The 23,082-nt window shown below is 42.1% G+C and overlaps 1 protein-coding gene across 3 annotated transcripts in view; it reads right to left on the reverse strand.

Annotated features, from left to right (window-relative positions):
• LOC127004570 (proteoglycan Cow-like) overlaps positions 1-23,082 on the reverse strand; it is a 166,863-nt gene that overhangs the window by 123,916 nt on the left and 19,865 nt on the right. The window lies entirely within an intron of this gene.

A 23,082-nucleotide genomic window follows, 5' to 3' on the forward strand; every position in this document is an offset into this window, starting at 1 on the left:
TTCATTATGGAGTTTCATTTCCTCATTAATATTCAGACGAAAGGATGTGTTTTATACCTTTCTGACGAGAGAGAGAGAGAGAGAGAGAGAGAGAGAGAGAGAGAGAGAGAGAGAGAGAGAGAGAGAGAGAGAGAGAGAGAGAGAGAGAGAGAGAGAGAGAAAGAAAAGAAAAGGAGAAGGAAGGAGAAGAGAAGGAGAGAAAAGAGGAAAGGGAATAAGAAGGAAGCGAAGGAGAGGAGGAAAAGAGGAAAAAAAGAGAATATGAAAGAGAAGGCAAAAAAGACAGAGAGAGAGAGAGAGAGAGAGAGAGAGAGAGAGAGAGAGAGAGAGAGAGAGAGAGAGAGAGAGAGAGAGAGAGAGAGAGAGAGAGAGAGAGAACAGACCATTAACTCCCATTGTAACCAACTTTTCAAAAATCTCTCTGAAGACCAAAACTGGAATCGAACTTAATGTGGACGATTTAAAAGGGCAAAGAATCTAAAGTGTTTTTCTTCCTCTCCTTTTTCTCTCCACTTTCTTCTTCTTTCCCTTCCCTTTTTCCACTACTTCGTTTTCTTCTTCCTCTCCTTTTTCTCTCTCCACTTTCCTTTCTCTTTCCTCTTTTCCCTCTTTTACAACACCTGTCCTTCATATCCCTTCTCTTTTCATTCCTTTCCCCTTCATCTCCTTTCCCTCCCCTTCCACTCCATCCCCTTCCCTTCCCATCCTTTCCTTTATTTCCCTTTCCTTGTCTTCCCTTTCTCTCTTTCCTCTTTTCCTCCTCTCCTTCACTTCCCTTCCCTTCTTTTTCCATTCCATTCACCTTATTATTTCCCTTTCATCTCCCTTCCCTTCCCTTCCCTTCCCATCCTTTCCTTTATTTCCCTTCCCTTGTCTTTAATTTCTCTCTCTGCTCTTTTCCTCCTCTCCTTCACTTCCCTTCCCTTCCCTTCTTTTTCCATTCCTTTCCCCTTATCCTTTCCCTTTCATCTCCCTTCCCTTCCCTTTCATTCCTTTACACTTCCCTTCTCTCCCTTCCCTCTCTCTTTCTCCTCCTCTTGTTATCTCTCCGTGTTTGCATTTCTCTCCCTTCTCTTCCCTTCCTTTATCCTTGTTCTCGCCTCCCTTCCTCTTTATTTTAGTTCCTCTTAACCTGCTTTCCTCCCCCTCCTAACATTGCTTAAGTGAGGAGAGAGAGAGAGAGAGAGAGAGAGAGAGAGAGAGAGAGAGAGAGAGAGAGAGAGAGAGAGAGAGAGAGAGAGAGAGAGATAGAGATAAAGAGAGAGAGAGAGAGAGAGAGAGAGAGAGAGAGAGAGAGAGAGAGAGAGAGAGAGAGAGAGAGAGAGAGAGGAATGTGCAGTGTTTACTTTGCATCCTTCGAGGAACGGCAGGCTGCGAGCGACTCCTTTGAACGAGACTCCGGAATGTTGCAAGGCGAAGCTTCTCTCTCTGATTCCTCCTCCTCCTCCTCCTTGTATTCCTCTTCCTCCTCCTTCTCGTCTTATTCCTCTCCTCCCCGGCTTCCTCCTCCTCCTCCTTCTCGTCTTATTCCTCTTTCTCCTCCTCCTCCTTCTCCTCCTCCTCTACCTCTTCATCCTCCTCCTCCTTCGTCTTATTCCTCTTCCCCTCGGCTTCCTCCTCCTCATCCTCTTCTCGTCTTATTCCTCTTCCTCCTTCTCCTCCTCTACCTCTTCCTCCTCCTCCTTCGTCTTATTCCTCTTCTCCCCGGCTTCCTCCTCCTCCTCCTCTTCTCGTCTTCCCCATTTTTCGTCTTCTTTTCCTATTCATCTTCCTCCTCTTCCTCCTTCTCCACCTTCTTCTTTATCGTCTTAGTGTTATTTTTCTTCTTCTTCCTCTTCCACCTCCTCCTCCTCCTTTTTAGTGTATCTCTTCTTCGACTTCCTCCTCCTCCTCCCCCTCCCCCTCCTCCTCCCCCTCCTCCATTTAGTGTTTCATCATTGCATTCAAAATCTTCTTTCCTCAATTTTCCTCATTAAAATTTCCTCGACTCTCTCTCTCTCTCTCTCAGTATAATACGATTCCAGATCTCGTTTTTTCTTTTGCGGTGGAGGAAAAAAATATAAAGAATTCACCAACATCTTTGAAATGAAGAGAAGAGAAGGAGGAAGAGGGAGGGGCTAGGGGTAAGGGGAGGATGGAAGGTTGAAGGAATGGATGGAAAGGAAGGAGGATGAGAAGAAAAGAGGGAGGATGGAAAGGAGGGGAAGGAAGAAGGAGAAGGAAAGGGAAAGGAAGGGAAGGGAAGGGAAGGGAAGGGAAGGGGAAGAGGAAGGAGAGTACTTTTTTTTCTCTTTTTCGGGTCTTCTTCTTCTTCCTCTTCTTCTTCGCCTTCATTTTCTTCCTCTTACAATTCTTTCCTTTCCTCCATCAATCCTTCCCTTCTATTCCCTTATTCCCCCGTCTTTCCCTTTTCCTTCAAACCCTTCTTCCCTTCCTTCCCTTTCTTCATCCGTCCCTTCCCTCCCTCCCCCTTTTCTCCCCTTCCATCCTTCCCCAACTCCACTCCGCCCTTCCCCTCTTCCCCTTCCTTCCCTCCGCCTCTTCCCCTTCCTCCCCCTCCTCCTCTCCCACCTCCCCTCCCCCCCTCCCTTCCATCTTGTCTATATAAAAAATGCAGGCAATTTCCTCTCTGTCTGCCTGGAGAGAGAGAGAGAGAGAGAGAGAGAGAGAGAGAGAGAGAGAGAGAGAGAGAGAGAGAGAGAGAGAGAGAGAGAGAGAGAGAGAGAGAGAGAGAGAGAGAGAGAGAGAGAGAGAGAGAGAGAGAGAGAGAGAGAGAATAGGAAAGTAGCATTATGTGGGTGGGTGTGGGTGTGTGTGTGTGTGTGTGTGTGTGTGTGTGTGTGTGTGTGTGTGTGTGTGTGTGTACCTGTCCTCCCGTTCCTTTCTCTTCCCCCTTCTTCGTTTCCTCTTTCTTTTCTTCTTTCCCATCCCTTTTCTTTCTTCCCTTCCCTTCCTTTTCTTATTCTTCCCTACCCTTCAATTTCCATCCCTTCCCTTCCTCTCCCCTATTTCTCTTTCTCCCCTTCTTTCCCTTCTATACCATTAACTTTCCTCCCCTTCTTTCATTCTTTTTCTTTCTAATCATTCCTCTTTCCTTCCACTTTTCCCATTCCTTCTTTTCCTTCCTTTCTTTCCTCTCACCTCGCCTCTTCTACTTCCCTCTACATTTTTTTGATATTACACTCCTTTTTCTTCCTTCCTCTTCTCTTCTCGTCCTCTTCTCTTCCCTTCAATCCCCTTCCCTTCCATATAAATCTTCCTCCTATCTCTTATCTTCCCTCTTCTTCTCTCTCCAAGTAGATAAGTCAAAGCTCCTCCTCCTCCTCCTCCTCCTCCTCCTCCTCTTCTTCCTCCTCCTCCAATGAGATACGTGTAGCGGTGCGAAAATAAGGAGGAAGAAGAAGAGGGAAAAAAAGAGGGTACGATGGACTCATTCATGTCTTCCTTTCCCCCTTATCGTTTTCTTCCTTTTTTCCTCTTTTCTTTTCTTCCTCTTCTTTCTCCCTCGTACTGAAGTAAGACTGTGTAAAATTTGGATGACTTTTTTTTTCCTGGGGTAAGGAAGGAGGAGAGGAAGAGGAAGAAGAAGAAGAAAGAGAAAAAGAAAAAGAAAAAGAAAAAAAAAGAAGAGGAGGAGGAGGAGGAGGGTCATGTTTCTTGCAATATTTTCAGTTGGATTTTTTTTTTTTTTTTTTTTTTTTTTGCTAACTCTTCTCGATAATGGTTTTTTTTTTTCCACCGGTTTATCTTAGAGTCCATTTTCTCTCTCTCTCTTTCTCTCTCTCTCTTCACTTAAATATTACGTCCCAAAAATTACCTGACGAGTCTTGCCGCAAACTTTGGAGACGGAACTCTTCACTTGCCTCCTCCTCCTCTTCCTCCTCCTCCTCCTCCTCCTCCTATTCTTCTTCCACCTCCTTCTAACGTTTCTCATTTTCCTTAATTTTTTCCACTTCTTTTTCCCACTGCTCTCCCTCTTTCTCTTTCTCATCATCATCATCATCATCATCACCCACCTCGTTCTTCTTCCTCTCCTCCTCCTTGTTCCTCTCTTCCTCCATTTCCTATTTTCATATATTCTTTTTATTCTTCTCCTTTCCTCACATTTTTTTCTCTTCCTCTTCTTACTCCTTCTCCTTTTCCTTCTCAAATTCTCTTCTCCTCCTATTTTTTATTGTTTCCTTTCTTTCTTATAATGCTGATGTTGCAGTGATGCTGTGTATGTGTGTGTGTGTGTGTGTGTGTGTGTGTGTGTGAGAGAGAGAGAGAGAGAGAGAGAGAGAGAGAGAGAGAGAGAGAGAGAGAGAGAGAGAGAGAGAGAGAGAGAGAGAGAGAGAGAGAGAGAGAGAAAGCGTCAGCTGCGTGAAAGCACAAAGTTTAGGTGAGAGGCGGAAGAGGAGGAGGAGGAGGAGGAGGAGGAGGAGGAGGAGGAAGAGAGAGTGAGAGGGGAGGAACTTCGATGTGAGGTGAATGGGGAGAGGAAGAGGGGAGGAAGTGGGAAGAGAGGCGTGAAGAGGAAGAGGAAGAGGAGGAGGAGGAGAGGAACCAACAGTGAGAATTGAGGGGATAAAAAGGAGAGGGAAGAGTTGAGTGAGGGAAAAAAGGGGATGAGGGAAAAGTGAAGAGAAATAGGAGAGAAGGAGAGGAAGAAGAGGAAAAAGGAGATAAAGAAAGGAGGAAGAGGAAAATGGAAGGGAAGTGATGGGAATAGGGGATCAAGTAATGGGAAGGGAGTGAAGGGAAAGGAAAGAAAGTAAAGAATTAAATTTATGTGAAAAGAACTGAAGGGATAGAAACTGAAAGGAAGGGAAGAAGGGAGAAGATAAAGGAGACATAGATAAGACTAGGAGAGAGAGAGAGAGAGAGAGAGAGAGAGAGAGAGAGAGAGAGAGAGAGAGAGAGAGAGAGAGAGAGAGAGAGAGAGAGAGAGAGAGAGAGAGAAGAGGGGAGAGGATGAAGGGGAAGAAGAAAAGGGGAAAGAGATATGGAGGCTGAAGGGGAGGAGAGAAGAGATAAGACAGATTAGTAAGGAAAGGAAGAAAGAAGAGAGAGAGAGAGAGAGAGAGAGAGAGAGAGAGAGAGAGAGAGAGAGAGAGAGAGAGAGAGAGAGAGAGAGAGAGAGAGAGAGAGAGAGAGAGAGAGAGAGAAGAGGAAAAAGAGTGAAATGATAGGAGGGAAAAGGAAGAGGGGAAGAAAGGAAGAAAGAGGAATAGAGTAGGAAAAGATAAAATAAATATGGATTCTGAGAAGAGGGAGGAAGGGAGAGGTAAGAGGATAAGGGTGAGCGAGAGAGAGAGAGAGAGAGAGAGAGAGAGAGAGAAAGCCTAGACAGGTTTTCGCCATTATCAGCTTTCTCTCTCTCTATCTATCTACCAATCTCTCTCATAATATTTTTAATACTGGTGAACTTTACTCTTCTCTTTTACCGCTACCAGCCACAACAACTCCTCCTCCTCCTCCTCCTCCTCCTCCATGCCCAGACACGCCCTAATATGAAGGTCAAAGGTCATCAAAGGTCAATAACATATCTTGGGGAGCTTAAAACCGTAAACAGAAATAACCGAAAAGAAGAAAAGAACGGCGAAGAAAATTACAGGAAAAAGAACTAAAAGAAATGAAAACAGTGGAATTAAAATTAAAATATACGATGATGACAAAAGAAAAGAAAATTAATAAATATAAGAAAACAGAAAAAGAAGAAATTGAGAAAAAGAAAAGAAAATTACAGCAAAAAAAAAAGAATAAAAACAACGAAATTAAAGTTAAAATATACGACGATGATAAGAGAAAAGAAAAAAATAATAGATAAGTTAAAACAGAGATGAAAAATAAGTAAATAAAAAAAAGGAAATATAAAGAGAAGAAAGATATTTGTGAAAAACGTCGACTAAATTAAACGTTATTCTCCTTCGTTGTTATTTTTTTTGGTGTATGTGTGACGGTGTGTGTGTGTGTGTGTGTGTGTGTGTGTGTGTGTGTGTGTGTGTGTGTGTGTGTGTGTGTGTGTGTGTGTGTGTGTGTGTGTGTGTGTGTGTGTGTGTGTGTGTGTGTGTGGCTACCTGTCCTCCCATTCCTATCCCTTCCCTTTTCTTCCCCCTTCTTTCCTCTTTTCTTCTTTTCCTCTCCATCCCTTCTCTTCCTTCCCGTCCCTTCCTCTCCTGTCCGTAATCTCCCCTCCAAATTACTGTTTTTCCTTTCCATTCCTTCCTTTCTTCACCCTTCCCCTCCCATGGAAATGAGAGGAAGGGAAACAAAGGCAGAACTCAAATGATCACCTGTCGTTGTTTCGGAATGGGCGAAAACAACAGATCTTTAAAAATAATAATAAACATCTCTTAGTATGTGAGAGCTTGGCATGCCGCCGTAAAAGGAGCAAGTGAAATGCGGGGAGTATAACCCTAAGACTTTTTTGCTGAATTTGAATGACTCGGATAACATAAAATACAACAATAACAATGATGATTATAGTTTACATCGTTTTTACTATCCTGCTGTCATGATAATGATCCATTTTTATTATTATACTTGTCACTATCATTATTCTAAGTACTATTAAGTTTGTGAGCAGCATTTCAATAATTTCATGTATGTTATCTGAAATATTACTGTATTCAATGATTATATTGCTGAGAGAGAGAGAGAGAGAGAGAGAGAGAGAGAGAGAGAGAGAGAGAGAGAGAGAGAGAGAGAGAGAGAGAGAGAGAGAGAGAGAGAGAGAGAGAGAGAGAGAGAGAGAGAGAGAGAGAGAGAGAAACTGGTTTGCCAAACAACTAACGAGCAATTTGAACAGACAATCCGGTAAAAAGAAAACACACACACACACACACACACACACACAAGCGAAAGAGAGAGGCCGAGGCAACGGAATATGCAGAGAAAATTTGACTCAAAATTGGCGGACGAAAAATAATTGCATTAAAAAGGAAAATAAAACAGAGAGAGAGAGAGAGAGAGAGAGAGAGAGAGAGAGAGAGAGAGAGAGAGAGAGAGAGAGAGAGAGAGAGAGAGCGCATCTTTCCGCCTGGCTGGTTGTGAAAAGTCGCAGAAATTAAGTCGGACATTCGTGGTAAAAAGTGAAAGCTAATTGCGTCTTGAAGGAAGAATATTCTCTCTCTCTCTCCACTGTTTATCTTTTTACCCTTTCTTTCCTTCTCTTCTTTCCTTCTTCTCTCCTTTCCCTCTCCCTCTCTTCCTTCGTGCTAATCTTTCCTCTGCTATTTCATCTTCCATTTTTCATTTCTTCCTTCCTTATATTTCCTCATCCTCTTTTCTCTTCCTTTTTTCCTCATATTATCCTTCTTTTTTTTTCTTCACAAACTTTTCTTTCCTTTATTTGTCCTTCATTCCTTCCTTGTTTCTTCATTGTCTTCTTTCTTTCTCTTCCTTTCTTCCATCCTTCTATCCTTCTTTTTTTCTTCAGCCCCTTTTTTTTTTCCTTTTTTTTGTCCTTCCTTCCTTCCTTCCTTCCTTTCTTCTTTCTCTCTTCGTCAGTTTCTCTCTTTATCTTTTTCCATATTCACCCTTAATCCCTAGTTCCTTTTCACTGTTCTTGACTCCTCTTTCTCTCTCTTGGTTTCCTTCCTTCCTTCCTTCCTTCACTCATTCCCTCATTCACTCCTTTCCTCTCTTCCCTCTTCTTCCATTATTCCTGCTTTCCCTCCACACTTTTTTTTTATCTCCCCCTCATAATTCTTCTCTCCCACCCTCCATCCCTCCCTCCCTCCCCCCTCCTCCTTTCCCTCCCTCTCTCCCTCCCTCCTCCCTCCCTTGTCCATCTACACTTTTCTGCCAAATAATTCAAAAACTTGCGACCATTTGCAATGCCTCACTATCTCTCTCTCTCTCTCTCTCTCTCTCTCTCTCTCTCAAAAAGGAGAAAAAGAGGGAATAGAGGAAGAAAAAGAAGAAAAAAGAAAGAAGGAAGGAAAAAAGAAGAAAAACAAGAAAACAGGGAAAGAAGGAAAAAGAGGAAGAAGAAAAAGATGATGATGATGATGATGAAATATATAAAAAAATAGCAAGATAAAAACAAAAGAAATAAAAGGAAAAGGAAGAAGGAGGATATGTAGATACTGATGAAAGTAGAGGAGGTGGAGGAGGTTGATAAGGAAGATTAGGAGTAGGAGGAAGAAGAGGAGGAGGAGGAGGAATAGGAGGTGGTGTTAATGAAAGTTTCCTCCAAAATTCCATCGGAAACAGGAGAGGGAAAAATACCTGATATAGAAATGTGTGTGTGTGTGTGTGTGTGTGTGTGTGTGTGTGTGTGTGTGTGTGTGTGTAGAATTTTTGTCTTCATTCCTTTCCCTCTCACACTTTCTCTCTTTGTGTTGGAGGATGAGTATGAGGAGGAGGAGGATGAGGAAGAGGAGGAGGAGGAGGAGGAGGAGGAGGAGGAGGAGGAGGAAAGAATTGAGAGAGAGAGAGAGAGAGACAGAGAGAGAGAGAGAGAGAGAGAGAGAGAGAGAGAGAGAGAGAGAGAGAGAGACGGACACACATGACTGGTGGAAAGGAATTTTTATGGACTCGCAAAAATTAATGCAATTCTCTCTCTCTCTCTCTCTCTCTCTCTCTTGCGGGTCGTAAACCATCGAGATAAAAAGGAAATATCTCACTTTAGAAAGAAAGAAACGAGGAGAGAAAGAAAGAGAGAATGAGAGAAAGGAAGAGAGGAAGAAAAGATGATGATAGGGAAAGATGGAAAAAAGAAAAAAGAAAAAAGAAAGGAAGGAAAGAAAGGAGAAAGGAATACATAGGAATACATAGGAAGAACAGACACCAGAAGACCTATCGGTCTATGGCGAGGGTGTCTGTTTACTACCGCTACTACTAGTAATCTACGTGTGGTAGGACAGGACAGAAAAGGTGAAGGCTCCTCCCCACCCACCTCTCCCTCCGGCAGGAAATAGTTAGAAGAGAACACCATGTACCTTTAAGGATGAAAGGGTCATGGAAATTTTTCAGTAAAGAGAGAAATAAGAGGAAATTACTACCCTTAACTTACACTACTGGTAACCTAAGCGGTGGGGGAAAATGACTTCATTACATAAGAACATAAAAATACAGGGAGACTGGAAGAGGACGAGTGGCCTACACAGGGCAGCCCCAGAATCCCCCCTAATAATCACGATGGGCGAGGTGTAGTTTCAGCGGCACAGGTGGAGGCTTGATCCTCGTTTTACCGGTGGTACTAGGCACGCACCAGTACCCTGTCATCTTACTGCACCCACACCTCACTCCACCTGTCATGCGGACATTAACTGTTGTTTTACTCTATTGTTGACTTTCGCTACTTGCAATCTAGGTTGTGGGGGAGAATTATATGAATATAGGTTGAGGTCTTGCTGCAATCTGTCTGAAAACATGCGAAAAAGGATCAGTATAATCTTATATTCCTGAAGTACTTATCCAAAGAAGACTTAAAGCTATTGATACTCTGTGCGCTAACTACTGACGGTGGGAGTCTATTCCAGTGATCGACGACTCTGTTCTTGAAAAAACTTCTGCGCACCAATGTTACATCGATTTCCCTTTAACTTCATACCGTTGCTGCGTGTTCTTGTGTTGGTGTCTCTCTGGAATAGACTATCTGGGTTAATGTTGTCGAATCCATTAAGGATTTTGAACACTTCATTTAAGTCCCCTCTTATCCTTCGCTTTTTTAGGGAAAACATATCTAAACGCTTTAAACGCTCGTCATATGGCAAGTTTCGGAGAGCTGGTATTTGTTTGGTTGCTCGTCGGTGTATCTTTTCTAGCAAAACTTGATCTTTGATATAGTTCGGTGACCTAAACTGAACGAGGTATTCTAGGTGTGGTCTTACTAATGCTAAATATAATCTCTTCATAACTTCGGGTGATTTATAATCAAAGTTTCCTGGGATTAATCCCAACATCATATTGGCTTTTTTACTCGCTGCAGAACATTGATCACTCATTTTAAGAGTGTTACTGATAATGACACCAAGATCTTTTTCTTGTTTTACTTCGCTGAGGTCATGTCCTTGAATCTGATATTTAAAGTTAGGATTTTTTTCACCTATGTGCATTACTTTACATTTATCTACGTTAAAACTCATTTGCCATTTTTCGCTCCAATCAGCAAGTCTTATTAAGTCTGACTGAATGTTCTCGCAACTTTGACTGTTCATTACCGTACCTCCTAGTTTGGTGTCGTCGGCGAATTTGGCTACTTTTGATAGGATATCAGTTTCTAAGTCGTTCACGTAAATTATGAATAGTGTTGGCCTCAGGACCGAACCTTGGGGCACGCCACTGGTGACGGGCTGCCAATCCGATGCTTCACCATTAAGAACTACACGTTGTTCTCTGTCGGTGAGCCAGTCATGAATCCACGCACATAGATGGTCGTTAATACCGTGGGAACGCAGTTTTGAAATAAGCCTAACGTGAGGAACTTTATCAAACGCTTTCTGAAAATCTAGGTAAATTACGTCATATGTTCTTCGGGCGTCCCAACATGTATAAACATCGTTGAAAAAGGTTAATAGGTTGGTAAGGCAAGACCGATTACTACGAAATCCATGCTGACTATCAGTTATCAATTCATTTGTTTCAAGGAAAGTGATCATTTTATCCCTGGAGGAAAGAAATGAAGAACGAAAAAGACATAACGAGGGAAGTTAGGGAGTAAAGAATAAAGAAGACGAAGAAGAAGAAGAAGAAGAAGAAGAAGAAGAAGAAGAAGAAGAAGAAAAAGAAGAAAAGAAGACAAAATGAAGAAATAATGGATCCTTTGATAGTGTGTGCGTGTGTGTGTGTGTGTGTGTGTGTGTGTGTGTGTGTGTGTGTGTGTGTGTGTGTGTGTGTGTATAGAGTAAATCTCCACAAAAATCCCTCCACCTCGCTATTCCGATTCACTTCCTCCTCCTCCTCCTCCTCCTCCACCTCCTCCTCCACTTCATTCACGCCTTCTCGTCCTCTCCTGCCTTCAATACCCTTTTCTTCCTAAAGGACTGATGGAAGGCGAGGAGGAGGAGGAGGAGGAGGAGGAGGAGGAGGAGGAAAGATAGATGGAAAGGAAAATAAAGCTTCCTTACGCGGCTTTCCTTTTAGAGAGAGAGAGAGAGAGAGAGAGAGAGAGAGAGAGAGAGAGAGAGAGAGAGAGAGAGAGAGAGAGAGAGAGAGAGAGAGAGAGAGAGAGAGAGAGAGAGAGAACAGGTTGATAGTAGTAGTAGTAGCAGTAGTAGTGGTCATAATGATAATAATAATAATGATAATAATAATGATAATAATAATGATAATGATAATAATAATAATAATAATAATAATAATAATAATAATAATAATAATAATAATAAAGTTAAGTCTCAGATGAAGAGCAGAAAAAAGAGAGGAGGAGGAGGAGGAGGAGGAGGAGGAGGAGGAGGAGGAGGAGGAGGAGGAGGAAGGAAGGAAGAAATAGGAGATAGTTCTTACCTCCACCAAAACCTTCCTTCCGACACCTCACAAAGGGAAGCGGGGAAGAAGAAAATTATGAGAGGAGGAGGAGAAAGAGAGAGGAGGAGGAGGAGGAGGAGGAGAAGGAGGAGGAGGAGGAGAAGGAGGAGGAGGAGGAGGAGGAGGAGGAGGAGGAGAGCTGATGGAGATGACGGCGGCAGTGGTGGTGGTGGTGATGGTGGTGGTGATGTAAGAGTTAAAGGAAGGAGGAGGAGAAGAGAAGTCGGAGGAGGAGGAGGAGAAGGAGGAAGAAGAGGAAGCTGAGGAGGAGGAAGAAGAGAGGGAAGAAGAAAGGAAGGACATCTGTGAATAAAAATAAAAATAAAAACGTGGAAAGGAGAAAAAGCGAAGAAAATAAGGAAGGAAAAAGACGAAAGAGGAAGAGGAGGAAGAGAAGATAAAAGAGAAGAAATGGGTGGAAAGGAGAAAAGGAACATTTGTGAAGGAAAAATAATAAGAAAGAAAAGGAAAGGAAGAAAATAAGAGCTTAGAATAAAAGAGGAAAGAAAAATATAGAAGGATAAGGAAGAGGAAGAGGAAGGAAGAGGGTGAGAAAGAGGAAGAGGAATAAGTGGGAGGACGTTTGCAAATTATAATAAGTAGAGGAAGAAAAGGATGAAGAAAAGGAGGAAAAAATCTATGAATATCAGATTAAGAAAAAACATGGAAGAACGAGGAGGAAGAGGAAGAGGAATAGGAGAAAGAGAGCAAATATGAAAGAGAAAAAGAGAAGGGAAGAAAGGAGGAGGAGGAAAAAATGCGAGAAAAGTGAAGGAAGGAAAAAAGAAATATGAAAAGGAGAAGGAAAGAAAGAAATAAGAAAGAAGGAGGAGAAAAAAAACGATGACGGAAGGAAAGGAAAAAGGAAAAAAGGGAGAAGGAAGGAGAAAGAAAAAAAAGAACAGGGACAGGAAAAGATAACAAAAAAGAGGAAAACTGGATTAAAGAAAGGGAAAAGAAAGAAAGAATGTAGACTCTCTCTCTCTCTCTCTCTCTCTCTCATTAGCGAGTTTGAGGGAAAAAAAAGAGAAAAAGGAGGAAAATATCGAGGAGGAAAGAAAGTTATCCCATCCATCAAGAGGGAGAATTCCACTCTTTCCTCAACCTTTCACACCTCCTCCTCCTCCTCCTCCTCCTCCTCTTGGTCACCCTCTTCTTCTTTCTCTTTCATCTTATTTTCTTTCTCAACTTTTTTCTAGTTTTACTTTCTAACATATTCCTCCTCCTCCTCCTCCTCCTCCTCCTCCCCCTCTTCCTCCTCCTCCTCCTTCATGCCACAACCGCATCTCCCATAATTCTAAGAAGATCTGGCACCCTTGAGAGAGAGAGAGAGAGAGAGAGAGAGAGAGAGAGAGAGAGAGAGAGAGAGAGAGAGAGAGAGAGAGAGAGAGAGAGAGAGAGAGAGAGAGAGAGAGAGAGAGAGAGAGAGAGAGAGAGAGAGAGAGAGAGAGAGAGAGAGAGAGGGGGGGGGAGGGGGGGAGGGGGGTCCACAAAGCACTCCCACCTGTAATTAGAAGGCAATAGCAAGGTGCGCGTCGCGTCACTCATTTGCATATAATGAAGACCGGCCGAGGGTGTGTGTTTTGTAGCGGGGAGGAGGAGGAGGAGGAGGAAGTGGAGGAGGAGGAGGAGGAGGAGGAGGAGGAGGAGGAGGAGGTGGAGGAGGAGGAGGAGGAGAAGAGAAACAAGCCCAAGGAGGAATAAGAAGTAAAATTTAACGAAGCTGAAGAAGAGAAAAAATAGAATGAGGACAGGAAGACGAGGAGAAGGAGGAGGAGGAGGAGGAGGAGGAGGAGGATGTGGAGGAGGAGAATTAACATGGGTGAGCAGGCAGCAGAAAGCCTATTAGCTCATTGCGAGGCTGCCTGCTTTCAGAGTGACGGAAGTGACCTGCGGAAGGGGTTAAAGCACTTCTGTACGTACTCGAGGATACATTCAATTCACTCCCGACGCAGCAAAGTGACGATCAATGCGAATCTTAAATGAGTTGATTGTTTCTGCACTAACAACTCCTGCAGGAAGGTTGTTGCAGTGGCGGACAACTAGAGAAATAACTCCTGCCGATATCTGAACTTCACCGCTTCGCTTGAGGAGGAGGAAGAGGAGGAGAACGAGAATGAAAATAAAGAGAAAGCAATTAACGAGGAGAGAAAAAAGGAAAATATGAAAAGAAAAATATGAAGGAAAAGATGAATAATAAAATTGAATAAACAAATGAAAGAAAACAAAGAGAAGATGGTGATAGTGAAGAAAAAGGATGAAGACGAAAGAGAGAAGAAAGAAAAAGAGGGAAATGTGGAATAAAGTAAACAGGGAAACGTGAGATGCAATAAGAGAAGGAAAAAGAATAAGATGAAGGAGGAGGACGAAGGGAGAAGAAGAATTAGGAGGAGGAGGAGGAGGAGGAGGAGGAGGAGGAGGAGAGAGATAGCTATTGACACTCAGAGAGAGAGAGAGAGAGAGAGAGAGAGAGAGAGAGAGAGAGAGAGAGAGAGAGAGAGAGAGAGAGAGAGAGAGAGAAAATGAAAAGGAAAATTTGTCCAAATTCGGAAAGAAAAATAAGAAGAAGGAAAAAGAAGAAGAAAAGGAAGGAAGAAAGAAAGGAAGAAATGAGGAAGAGAGGAGAGAAGAAAGGAGGGAGGAAAGGAGGAAAGAGAGGAGGAAAAAAGAGAGGGAAAAATTGAAGAAATAAGTGGGAAAGGAAGGAGGGAATAAGAACACGAATGGAAAAAAGGAGAAAAGAAAGAAGGGAAGGGAAGAAAATGGAAAAAAGAAAGGAAATAAAGAAAGGAAGGAAGGAGAAGAAAGAAGGAAAGTAGGAAAGTAGGTAAGAAAAAAGGGAAGAGAAAAATGGAAAAAGAGCATGAATAAAAAAAAAGAAAGGGAAGAAAAAATAAAAGAAGGAAACAAAATAAAGAAAAAATGAGAAGGAAAAAAAGAAATAAAGTAAAAAGGAAAATAGGGAAAAAAAAGGAATGGAGGGAAGAGGAGCAAGGATGGAGGAGACCCTTTACCTCCCTAGCCCCCCTCCCCCTCACTCCCTACTCCCCCTTCGCCCCCCGCCCCCGCCCCCCCCTTGCCCTCCAGCACCTTCAGAATGAGCTCTTGGGCAGCCTGAAGACACTTGCTCCCCGTGCTGTCTCCTTCCCTGCTCTATAAAACCTATCCTCTGTTTCCCCTCCTCATCTTCCTCTTCCCCTTCCTCTTCCTCCTCTTCCTCTTCTCTTCCCCTGTCTCAAGCTCTCTTCCTTACCCTTGCCTTCATTTTTTCTTTCTAGTTTTTTACTTTTCAGTCTCCCCCTTCATTTTTTTTTTTTATTTCCTAATTAATTCTCCCCTCTCTTCTTTATTCCTCCCTTCCTCTATCCTTTTTTCATCCCCTTTATCTTTTCTTTTCGTTCTCTTTCCTTCTACTTCCTTTCCTTTCTCCTCCTCCTCTTCCCCTTCTCTTCCCTTCCTATCTTCTTTTTCCCCTCGTCATAGTGTTCTCCCTTCTCCTCCGTTCTCTTTCCTTTCATCTCTCTTCTTCCTTCCCTTTTTATCTCCTGTTTCCCCTCGTCATCTTTCCCTTCTTCTTCCTCCCTCCTTCTCTTGCCCTACTCTTTCCTCCCTCCTTTTCCCCTTCCTCTTTGTAAAAATTAAAGAGAAGCGAGGGGAAGGGAAAAGAAAGGTTGAAAGAGGAGAAGGAGGAGGAAGAGGAAAAAGAAGAATATGAGAAGGAACAAGAGGAGGAAGAGGAAGAAGAATGAAGAGGAGAAGGATGATGAAAAATAGGGAGAAAGGAGAATGATAAATAGATATAGACAAAGATAGATATAGATAGATAAACACAGAGGGGGGGGGGGGAATAAAGAAGGGACGTAGATAGGAGAGATAGAAGTGTGGAAGAGAGAGATAGAGAGATGAAAAAGAAAAGAAAGAAAAGAAATAGAGAGACAGAAAGAATTATAGATAGATAGATGAAAATAATAGTTAGAGAAATAAAATAAAGGAAGAAATAAAGAGAGAGAGAGAGAGAGAGAGAGAGAGAGAGAGAGAGAGAGAGAGATTATAAAGAGAGATAGCCAACAAAACACGGAAGTACGATAAAAGTGTGACGTTAAAAACACTCTACACACTATACATTTTTTTTTGTTTTGTTTTTTTCAGCGCTTCCCCGAACTTTCGATATTCCAGTCTCCCTTAAAAAAATCTCTCCCGTTTTCTTTTTCACTTTTTTTTCTTTTTCAAATTCTGCCTCGAACTTTCGATTGAAAAGAGAAGCGAACTAATTATCTGGATTCTTTTTTTTTTGTCTTTTTTTTCTTTTCTCTATCTCTCGGTTTCTCTCTTTTCTTTCTCACATTCTCCCTTTTCTCTCTCTTTCTTTCTCTATTCTTCTTTGTTTCTATTTTCATTCCCACTTTCTCTCTCGTTATTTTTTTATTTATATTTTTTTATTTAATTATTATTCTCTTCTTTTTTCTTTTATTCTTTTTTTTTTTTTTCTTTTCTCTCTCTCTTCTTTCTTCTCTTATCTCTCTTTCTATATTTATTCTTTATTTTAATTCTCTTTTTTATACCTTTATTTGCATCTAACATTCTTTCTTCCTGTCTCCTTCTTTCCTTATTTTCTTTCTTTCTCAACTTCATTGTTTCGTTTTTTCCTCATTTCTTTCCTTTTATTTATCCCTTCCTTCTTTCAATCATTAACTCTCTCTCTCTCTCTCTCTCTCTCTCTCTCTCTCTCTCTCTCTCTCTCCCCCCCCCCCTCAGTGGCATCAATTACGCATTTATTGATCACCTGAAGCGGACAGGTTATAGTGCAACGCGTGTGTGTGTGTGTGTGTGTGTGTGTGTGTGTGTGTGTGTGTGTGTGTGTGTGTGTGTGTGTGTTTGAAGGGGGGAGGGGATGGTTGTGTGTGTGTGGGGTGAGAGAAAAGAAGGAAGGAAGGAAGGAAGGAAGGAGAGGAAGGAAGGAAGGAGAGGAAGGAAGGAAGGAAATAAGGAAGGAATGAAAGAAGGTAGGAAGGAAGGAAGGATGGATGGAAAGAAGAAAGAAAAGGAAGGAAGGAAGGAAGGAAGAAAGGATAAAGATAAAGATAGAAAGATAGAACGGAAGGAAAAAAGGAAGGAAGAAAAAAAGTAAGGAAGAAAGTAAGGAAACAATGAAGGAAGAAAATATGAAATTAAAAAAAAAGAGGAAAAGACAGAAAGAATGTTATATGCAAATGGAGGTTTAAATAAAAAGAATAGAAAGAAAGAATAGACAGAGAGAGAGAGAGAGAGAGAGAGAGAGAGAGAGAGAGAGAGAGAGAGAGAGAGAGAGAGAGAGAGAGAGAGAGAGAGAGAGAGAGAGAGAGAGAGAGAAGAGAGAGAGAGAGAGGTGAAAACGAAGAAGCAAAGACAAAAGAAGAGAAAGATGAGAAGACAAGAAGAAAAGGGAGGAAGGAAAGGAAGAAAAACGTAATAAAAGAGGAGAAAGCAATAGAAGATGATAGAAAGTGGGAAGAGGGGAGAAAGGGAAAGAAAAGATGAAGGGAATGAAAGAAAAAGGAAAATGCGAGTGGAAGAGGAAGATGGAAGGGAAGAGAAAGGGAAGGAAAGAAAGAAAGAAAACTGGCAAAGAAGAGGAGAAATAAGTAGATGATAGGAAGGGAAGAAAGGGAAAGGAAAGGAAGGAAGAGATGGAGATGGAAATAAGGGGAGAGGAGGGAGAGGTAGGGAGGGAGAAAAGGAAAGGGAAGGGAGGGAAAGAGGAAAGAGGAGGGTAGGAAGAGGATATAGGAAATGTGAAGATGGGGGATGGGACGATACTTCTTCTTCTTCTTCTTCTTCTCCTCCTCCTCCTCCATAAAAGTCAATAATATCAGGTGAAGTTTTCCATTAAGCTTCTGACGGCTCGATAATACAGGAGGAAGAAGAGGAAGAAGAAGAAGAGGAAGAGGAAGAGGAGGAAGAGGAGGAGGAGGAGGAGGAAGAGGAGGAGGAGGAGGAAGAGGAGGAGGAGGAGGAGGCTCTCTCTCTCTCCCTCTCTCTCTCTCTCTCTCTCTCTCTCTCTGACGTCATAGCACGAGATAAACAAACGCCGCCATTTTTAAAGAGACCGCAGAAGAAGAAGAAGAAGAAAAAAAAAGAGAAAAAGGTAAAAGCTGAAAAGGAGGACGAGCAGAAGGAAGAAGAGGAGGAGGAAGAAGAAGAGGAGGAAGAGGACGAGCAGGAGAAAGAAGAAGAGAAGGAGGAGGAGGAGGAGGAAGAGGAAGAGGACGAGCAGAAGAAGAAGAGGAGGAGAAAGAGGAGAAGGAGGAGGAGGGTGAGAAAACGGATCCATAAGTCGTGTTGGGTAGAATTGAACGTCCTTATCATACCACGAACGAGGCCGAACGGACGGTACGTGGCTGCCTTATGGACGTGGGGGGGGGGGGGGGGAAGGGAAGGAAGGAGGAATGAAAGGAAAGATAAAGGGGAGGAAGTGATGTAAGTGAAATGAAGGGGCAATTGAGAAGGGAATTGATGGGAAAAAGGAAGGAAAGGGAAGGGAAGGGGGAGAAAGTGAGAGAGAGAAAGGGAAGGGAAGGGGGAGAGAGAGAGAGAGAAAGGGAAGGGAAGGGGGAGAGAGAGAGAGAGAAAGGGAAAGGGTAGGAAAAGGGGAGGAAGTGATATAAGTGAATTGAAGATGGAACTGAGAGGGGAAGAAAGGGAGAGGAAGGAAGGAAGAAAAGAGAAGAGGGGAGAGGGAAGGGAAGGGGGGAGTGAGAGGGAAGGGAGGAAAGGAAGGAGAGGGAAGTACATAAAAAGGAAGAGAAGGGAACGGAAAGGAAGGGAAGGGAGGAAAGGAAACGGAAATAACTGACAGCGATGGAAATTCTGTTTAGCGTGTGTGTGTGTGTGTGTGTGTGTGTGTGTGTGTGTGTGTGTGTGTGTGTGTGTGTGTGCGTTACTGATGGAGGGATCAATTCTGTCATAAGGGATTAAACACCCTCATTATGGCCTTAGAGCTGAATGTTGTCATCAATTCCATCCAGCCTGCTTCAGTCACCCCTCCACCACCACCACCACCACCACCTCCTCCACCAATACCATTACCATCACTAACACCACCTCCATTAATACTAATACCACCACCACCATCATCATCCCCTCCACCAATACCATTACCATCACTAACACCACCTCCATTAATACCAATACCACCACCATCATCAACAACAAAACCCATCCACCACCACCACCATCACCTCCACCAATACCATCACTAACACCACCTCCACTAATACCAATACCACAACCACCATCAACAACACCCCTCCAACACCACCACCACCACCTCCATCTCCACCGTCATCAACACCACCACAACGTTGACATACCACCATTATCACCACTACCACCACCACCAGCACCAACAACACCCTCCCACCACCACCTCCATCACTACCAACACCACCACCACCACCACCACCACCACTATACATCCAGGAGTTTTAAAAGCCTCTCGTTGTATTTCACGTTGACCTTTTTAATATTGTCTGTTTAACTTTTTCCACTCCACTATGTACAGTCTGCAAAAAGAGTACCGTACACCCATATGTCGACAATCTATAGGCATGGTGTTGTGTCGGTAGGGTTGGTACGTATGGGTTATGGGTAGACGAGCCATTGGTACACCGCCCTAACCAACACACCATGTCTATAGGTTTTCGTGTTAGTGGTTTTCGATATTTCCCTTTCCCTTCCCTTTCTCCCTTTCTCAATTCTTCGCTGTCTGAAAAAAGTGTGATTACGAAACCTTGCAAATGTTTCAAATGAGTCACTGCAAAGATTCGTGGACTGTTAGTTAGTTAAATAGTGAGTGAGTGAGTGAGTGAGTGAGTGAGTGCGTGCTTGAGTGAGTGAGTGAGTGCTTGAGTGAGTGAGTGAGTGAGTTAGGTAGTTAGGTCGTTAGGTAGTTAGTTAGTTAGTGAATTTAGATGTACCTTTTCCGTGAACCAAGACTTGCATATCTCTTCCCAAACCTGAATTTCTCTAGTTAGTGAGTTCTATTACTGGGGATCATGATTTTGGGTATAAGTACGTGTATGAGGGAACAGACTAAGTTGGGGATGTTCTAATCAGTTCAGTTCAGTGGAAGGTCGGTGGGAGAGCCTTGCAACGACCTCCTCTTTGCTTCCTCTTGTCTGTTCTTGGGTGGCTGTACTCCGCTGCTTTTCCATTTTCCCAGAACTTGTACAGAAACAAAGCAAGAAATGGACTCGAGCAGGGTAGGTCATGGGTACAGCTGATGACAGATGGACAGCTAAAGTAACATGGGAAGAACTGATGACAGATGGACAGCTAACATGGGTAGAGCTGATGACAGATGGACACCTAAAGTAACGGAGTGACAACCTGGGAATACTAGAAGCCATGGCAGACAGAGGATCAGATGGAGGGATGAAATTGAAGCCTTTGCCGGAGCAGGATGGAGTGCACTGACGTTAGAGAGAGGTGGATTGCGTTGGGAATGGTCTTAATGCTGTAGAAGATTATTAATGGTTCAATATGGCTTTACTTGCACCTACATGACGTACTTTACCTGCAAATATACACACGTACGTACAAACTTATACATACATACATACATGCATCCCTCCGAAATTGACCTCTCTTTTTGGCCACTCCTCTGTACTCTATTCAGGAGCAGTAAGTAGAGGGCTTTTTTTTCTTTAATATTGGGTTTTTTTTACGCCCTTGAACTGTCTCCTATGCTGTAAAAAAAATACATACATAGAGCTGGCTGGTTGGGTGCTGTTCTGATGACATACTCACCTGTTGAAAAAAGGAAAGGAGAATTAATTGATTGCAAACACACACTTGCACACACAAACACACACACAAAAAAAAAAAAAAAAAAAAAAAAAACCACGGGAGCAATTACAGGATTACTAATACTAATACACCTTTATGTCTGATTGCTATTGAATTTATCATTTTTGTTCCCTGTCATTAGTATCATTAGTATCATTATTATTATTATTATTATTATTATTATTAGTAGTAGTAGTAGTAGTAGTAGTAGTAGTAGTAGTAGTATCATTATTATTATTATTATTTTTATTGTCATTCTCACTATTCATATTATTATAGATTTTTTTTTCTTACGATCTGTTTAGGAAAAGATCTTAATGTTAGTCTAAATCTCGGTCCCCCACACCCCCCACACCCCACCCCAAGCTAATCCATATACTGTCCAACTTCCTCATGCAAGAGTTAACCAGGACCTTCATTCTTTCATCCCTTCCACTGGTACTGTACGTAAACTCTGGAACCTCCTCTCCTTGGCCTGTGTTTCTTCCTCATTATGATAAACTATACAAGGAGAGGAGCATCAAAACACCTCTCAAGTCTACAGATCAATCATTCTTGTGGCCAACTGTTTATATAAGTCTGTGTTGGAGTAGCGGACCGCAGACTTTTTTATCTTTTCTTTTTCTCTTCTTTTTCCTTCATTTCTTCACTGCATAAAAAAAGTGAGATTAGTATAAGAGTTGCAAGTCTATCAAATAAATTACTGCAATTTTCGTGGATTGTTAAGAGTACTGTGATGTATTTGAATGTATCCTTGATGTGTTCTGTTGTATCTTGGTGTATTGTGATGCATCTTGATGTTTTCTGATGTATTTTGATATATTCTGATGTATTTTGAAGTATTTGATGTATGTATATGTATTCTGATGTATTTATATGTATTTTTATGTATTCTGGTGTATTTTTTATGTATTCTGATGTATTTTTATGTATTCTGATGTATGTTTATGTATTCGGATGTATTATTTATGTATTGATGTATTCTGACTTCTTTTTGTATTTCTATGTATTCTGATGTATTATTTTTATGTATTCTGATGTATTTTTTATGTATTCTGATGTATTTTTTATGTATTATGATATATTCTGATGTATTCAATGTCTTTTTTATGTATTCTGATGTATTTTTTTATGTATTCTGATGTATTTTTTTATGTATTCTGATGTATCTATGTATTTTGCCACCCCAGCACTACTTATCTATCACCTCCACAATCACCATCATCATCATTATCACTATCATTAATCTCTCTCTCTCTCTCTCTCTCTCTCTCTCTCTCTCTCTCTCTCAATATTCAGATGCCTGGGATTGGAAGCTTTGCATATGCGGTATTAGTGACGGTGGTGGTGGTGATAATGGTGGTGGTGGTGGTGGTGGTGAAGGAGGAGGGGGAGAATGAGAAGCAGGAAACATGGAAACAGGGAAGAACAGGTAAGTAAGAGGCTGTTGTTGGCTCATAAAGAAGTTGCCTGCTTCGGTGTGGTTTAGTCTGATCGTTTATGGGAAGCTTGTTGCAGTGGCGGATCAATTACTCTGTTCAAGAAAAAGAATCGTCAATATTTTCTGTTGCATCGCCTCGCTTGAAATAGCAGACCGATATTTTAAGTTCTTTGATACGTCTTGAATCCAAATAATTCCACATTTTTCAACAAACGACCATCGAAACAGAGATTATATATGCAACTTACAGATGGACGATACGGAACGCTTAACCTCTGACCTTGCCATCCTTTTTTCCACCTATCTTAATCATCCTATCTTCTATCTTTATTTCCACGCTAACTGCTCTTTTGAAATGCTAACTGTATGCCTCTACGCTTCCTCTACCCAGCTGCAAACGACTACCTACTCTGACTCATTCCTACACTGTCCTAAACCCTAATGCAGGAGTAAACTTTCATCCCTTTCACTCCTAAACTCTATACCTAAAGTACGTGGCCTTCCTTGGTCTCTAGCTCATCCATATACTGTCCCAAATCCTAATGCAAGAGTAAACATATCCATTCTTTCATCCCTTTCACTGGTTAACCCTAAAATCTCCTTCCTTGGTCTGTATTCCCTCCTCCTTAATATTTAAACGCTTTCAAACCTTCCTATTCTAGCTCATCCCTATATTGTCCCAAAACCTAATGCAAGAGTAAACAGGTATTTTCACTCTTTCATTCCTTTTACTTGCAAACCCTAAAATCTCCTTCCTTGGTCTGTATTCCCTCCTCCTTAATATTTAAACGCTTTCAGACCTTCCTACTCTAGCTCATCACTATACTGTCCCAAAACCTAATGCAAGAGTAAACGGGTATCCATTCTTTCATACCTTTCGCTGGTAAATCCTAAAATCTCCTTCCTTGGTCTGTATTCCCTCCTCCTTAATATTTAAACGCTTTCAGACCTTCCTATTCTAGCTCATCCCTATACTGTCCCAAAACCTAATGCAAGAGTAAACGGGTATCCATTCTTTCATCCCTTTCGCTGGTAAATCCTAAAATCTCCTTCCTTGCTCAATGTTTGCTCTTCCTTAAGACACGAACGCTTTCAAGAGGAGAGTATCAGGACGCCGCCCAGATCGAGTTAGACCCTCCTTGTTGTCTTCTTCTCCTAACCTCTTTACTGGAGTGCATAGAAGGCGGCTTTTTTGTCTGTTTTTGTCTCCCCTTACAGCGACCGCCTTTGATGTTGAGAGTAAAGAAAATAGATTGAGGTTGCGGGTAAAAGAAGAGGAGGAGGAGGAGGAGAGAAAGGAGGGGGAGGAGGAGAAGGAGGAGGAGAAGAAGGAGGAGGAGGAGAGAACGAAAGAAAAA

Source organism: Eriocheir sinensis, chromosome 28, assembly GCF_024679095.1.
Source record: "Eriocheir sinensis breed Jianghai 21 chromosome 28, ASM2467909v1, whole genome shotgun sequence".
NCBI lineage: Eukaryota > Metazoa > Arthropoda > Malacostraca > Decapoda > Varunidae > Eriocheir > Eriocheir sinensis.